This window comes from Camellia sinensis, chromosome 3, assembly GCF_055761805.1.
Source record: "Camellia sinensis isolate YWXY chromosome 3, ASM5576180v1, whole genome shotgun sequence".
NCBI classification, from domain to species: domain Eukaryota; kingdom Viridiplantae; phylum Streptophyta; class Magnoliopsida; order Ericales; family Theaceae; genus Camellia; species Camellia sinensis.
The window spans coordinates 83197890-83202792 of NC_138963.1; the positions used below are offsets into that span (position 1 = coordinate 83197890).

Sequence of the window (4903 nt, forward strand, 5' to 3'; positions counted from 1 at the left end):
TCTAAAAAGTAGATTTAATTAATGCTCCAGTGTACAATGCAGACCGTTTGTAACTCTATACAAAATTATGTAAATTTTTATCAATTTACATAAATTGATCACAGAAAAATATGTAGGTTAAACACAAATTTATATAAGTTCATAAAAAATTATATTATTACGTAAATTTGTGTTAAATTTATGTATTTTTATAAAATTACTTATATAAATTCATAAAAATTTATATAATTTTATACAAGATTGTATATGAAGTGTAATGCACAGAAATTTTTTTAAAATCACTTTGCTTGGTTAGAGTTTTTCAAAAATACTTTTCAGAAAATTATACTTTCTTATTTTCCGTATTTTTTTGTTTTTACTAAATTTTTTTAATATTTTGAGCAATTTTTTAATTTTTAGACATACCTAACATAAATATACCTAAAAAATAAAAAAATTATGACAAAAATATTTTAAAAATTTACTAAATACCAAAAATACAAAAAAAAAAATACGAGAATTCAGTATATTTTTTATATTTTTATATATTTATTAATTTTTTAAAATATTTTTTTACAAATTTTTTATTTTTTAAATACATCTAACTAATGTACATCTAAAAAAATATTTAAAATTTTAAAAATATTTATAAAAAATAAAAAAATACGAAAATTAAAAACTCAAATTTTTAAAAATTTTAATCAAAAAAACTTAAACTAAACACACATTTTCGAAATGAATAAAGGAAAACAGTGAAGGAAGAAAAGTCAAACCAAATCCTGAAACTGCAGACCGCAGCAACTCTTTCCAGTTTCCTCTTAACGTTTTCTCTCCCAAGAAAGAGAGAGAGAGAGAGAAGAGATGATATGATGGAATAGAATTTCGATGATATGCTCTCTCTACTGGTAATTTCAAGAGAGTGGAAATGGACAATTTCTTGGTTTGACGTTTAAGGCCCGGCATTAACCCCTTCCCCTCCGCTTTTTACGGATACAATGACAAACAAATGTATAACAAAACTGTTTTTACTCTTTTACAGCTGTTTGTCTCTCTATCTGTATCTGTATAGTAATAATATAAGAATAACATCTCAATCAAACAGTTCCTTCTTCGCCTATATAACTTCCTCACTTCCCAACCCAAAACCTTCCCCCCCTCCTCTCTCTCTCTCTCTCTCTCTCTCTCTCTCTTTCTTGTTTGATTTGCTTTTCCATCCCCAACCCCAGCACAACCTTCTCTCACCAAACCCTCTCAGCCCTACAATGCCATCATTCTGAAACCCACTTCTCTGTTTGCTTCCTCTGTTTGTTACAAACACCTTGTTCATCTTTCCCTTTTCTCTTTCATCTAGAACCTTAAATTCTCTCCCATTTCCACTTCATTCCTCTGAATTCTCATCTGGGTCTCATTTTTTTTTAACCTCAAATCCATAAACCATATTTGGTCCATTTCATCTACCTCTTGGTCCTAAGTTGTTCCATGGACAAAGAGTACTTTCTCAATGCTGTTATTCCACCGACATGGAAATCTATGTCTTCATTCCCGGAACTGAATTGCTTGCCCGAACAATCTTCGGATTGCTTCCTTAATTGCGACAAGTCAACGGAACAGTACGGTAGCTTTGAGTCAGCCATGAGTTCAATGGTCTCATCGCCAGTGGCTTCCAATTCGGCCATGTCCAACGACGTTTTCGCAATTCGAGAGCTGATTGGAAAACTGGGTAACATTTGCAACTCCACCACCCAAATCTCTCACAATTCGTGTTATACTACGCCTTTGAATTCGCCTCCCAAATTACATTTGCCTCCAAAATTGGCTAACTCAATGCCTATGAATCACAATCTGCCATCACTTTCTGCCGATCCTGGGTTCGCCGAGAGGGCAGCGAAGTTTTCCTGCTTCGGAAGTCGCAGTTTCAATGGAAGAACGAACCAATTGGGTTTGAACAATGGTGAATTGCCATACAGATTGAGTCCATTGATGGCAAGTGTGAAGTTGCCGAGAGTTTCGAGTAGTCCTTCTATCAAGGCAGCTGTATCGCCGATGGGTGCTCAAGAAAACAAGAATTCAACACAAACCCAAATGGAAATGAGGTCGTCAATTGGCTCAGACACAAAATTCAGAAAAGTTCTGGAGTCTGCTACCTTGGATCGAACTGAATTTGCAAGTTCTAATGAGGGTTCCTCTGTTTCTGAGCAAATCCCATATGGCGAAACGGTGTTGAAAAATCCAATTTCTTCTAATTCCAGGAAAAGAAAAGCAGGTTCGAGGGGAAAATCCAATTCTGTCGATGCCACAAAGGTATATGAATCACCAAGAAAAATTAAAGACACTCTTTTAACTTTTTTTTTCTTTGATTCAGTTGAGAATTCTAACAATTCTGTTCTTCCAGGTAACAGAGGCAGAGGATGACCCGAACACCAAGCGATTCAAATCCAATGAAGGCAGTGGGAGCGCAAATGATACTGTTAAAACAGGGGATGAGGATGAGAAACAAACAAAGGCTAACCAGAAGCCTCCCGAGCCCCCAAAGGACTACATTCATGTAAGAGCAAGAAGGGGTCAAGCTACTGATAGCCATAGCCTTGCTGAAAGAGTAAGAATCACAGCCCAATTCTCTCATCATTCGCTCCAATTCTTCCACGGCTAGCTTAGCATTAACGTTGCTATTTTCGGGAATTTGGGCAGGTCCGAAGGGAGAAGATCAGCGAAAGAATGAAGCTTCTCCAAGACCTCGTGCCAGGTTGCAATAAGGTGTGTGTACCAAAATGCTTTGCAACAAATTTAAGCGACAGTAGAGTTTGAATTCATTTTTGGGCAATGACTAACTTGGCCTTGGAAATTTTCTTTCCATTGTATTTGTAGGTGAATGGAAAAGCACTTATGCTTGATGAAATTATAAACTATGTGCAGTCACTGCAACGACAAGTTGAGGTAATTTAGGACTTGTTCTATACCACGGGGTTTCATTCTGATTGCATAATTGAGTTCTATGACTTAATGGGTATTGTGTATTCATTTTGTACTTTGTAGTTTCTGTCAATGAAGTTAGCTTCTGTGAATCCAAGGTTGGAATTTAACATGGATAGTCTCTTGTCAAAAGATGTAAGTATAGAAACATGTTGTAAAATCAATTTCTTTTATCTACTGTGATGTTAGTTTTCTAAAATTGGTTGTAAATTCCAGGTATTTCAGCCTAATGGCTCTTTCCCTCAACAAACATACCCATTAGATTCCTCTGCTTCTGCTTTCTTTGGACAACAGACCCAGGAATTTCCACTAGTACATACCAATCTTTCCAGTGGGAACCATACAAGCACCAAATTATGCCAAAACATCGGCATGCAATTACCTCCAGTCGATGAATTTGGCCAAGGTCTTCCACAGGTATTCAAATGCTGTCCCATTCCTGAAGAATTTGGTTGTGTCTTTGTTTTCTCCGTTTTCATTTTTCGTGTTTCGGTAACGAAAACAATGAAAAGTTGGAAATACCCACACAAAAAAAAATCTGAAAACAGTTTTCTGAAACAATTTTGTGTTTTTTTAGCATTGAAATGGAAATTAAAACACAACTACACAGCCCTTTCAAGTTTTTCATCATCTAATTCTGCTTTTCTCAACTTGAAATGCTCAGTTTCCAACATTATGTGAAGATGATCTGCAAAGCATTGTTCAGATGGGGTTTGGTCAAGAACCCAAACCACAATACAGGACTTGAATCATCCCACATGAAAATTGAACTGTGATCACCATTGATTTGTCCTCAACTCAAGGCCCAGAGGCTGCTGTATATAGAAAGAGATATTCACTCTGAGGTGTGTGCTTGGGATGCAGTGCTAATCCATCTTTGAGTCCTAATCAGAGATCATTTTCATTTTTTGTCAGTAATTTGGCCTTCTAATCAAGGGCGGCCCTTGTTGCATTGGTAAGGTTGACTTGCTGTATACGAATGTGAGGATATGACTATATACATTTGATCATTTCCGAATCTCCCAATGACAAAGCCTCGGACTGCCCTTTATTAGGTCTTCTAATTTTTAAATTTTGGGTTGGTTTGTTATCTATTATAGTAGAATCCATTGTAAAATCCTAAAACCAAGTCTGTATAAAATCCTAAAACCAAGTCTGTATTATGGGTATTATGGTGCAAAGTACTGTAGCACCACCATTGTAAGATACATGTATTTGCAACAAGTAGGAGAATGAATGAGAAGATGAAATTTCCACAAGCTTTCATTTTCCAACTTTTTGTTCCTCTTTGGACTTCACTACACAATTGAAAGCAACATATATCAATTCAACTAGATATATTTATGATCCTTCAAATTTTCTTATTTGTCATATATAAAAACTGTTTACTTTGGTAGGTATGTATGATTGTAACTTTAAAATGTTGTAACCAGCTGTGTGAGTGAGTAGAGTGGGCTCCACCAACTCTCATAAGTCTAACCTTGAATGATTAAGACTTGGTTAGCTTTAGCTGTAGTCAAAACCATAAATTCTGCCAATTCTTGGGGTCCTGTAATTTCCATATTATTAACCACAAAACGGAACCTTCCGTTTCAGTTCTCTTTTAATTATTTTCATTTTTCTTTGAGAAATGTTTGGGAGCTCTAGAGAGTGGGTTTCATTTACTGATATGATGTTTTGATTTTAAGTTTTTCCTTTTTTTTTTTTTTACATTTTACCTCATTAGTGATCAATTAAACTTCCAAATTAATTTGACGAATCATTATTATTTTTCTTTTTGTGTAGAGAACAAATCAATCAAGCAAGTCACCTAATTTGCAAATATCTTCTGATGTTTACTAGAAATGAATTTTATAATATATGTACGTGTTATCAATTTATAAGATTATTTATAAATATGAGAGTGATTATATCAGACTGAACAATTATAATTATAGTCTAACAATACATTTAT

At 34.8% G+C, this 4903-nt stretch overlaps 1 pseudogene across 1 annotated transcript; it reads left to right on the forward strand.

The window, feature by feature from the left end:
* Nucleotides 1-892: 892 nt before the first annotated feature.
* On the forward strand, nucleotides 893-4208 carry LOC114268252 (transcription factor bHLH62-like; annotated as a pseudogene). The gene is made up of 7 exons (XR_014364227.1): nucleotides 893-2280; nucleotides 2372-2575; nucleotides 2668-2733; nucleotides 2845-2913; nucleotides 3013-3084; nucleotides 3166-3366; nucleotides 3614-4208. The product of XR_014364227.1 is annotated as a transcription factor bHLH62-like (transcript).
* Nucleotides 4209-4903: the final 695 nt, after the last annotated feature.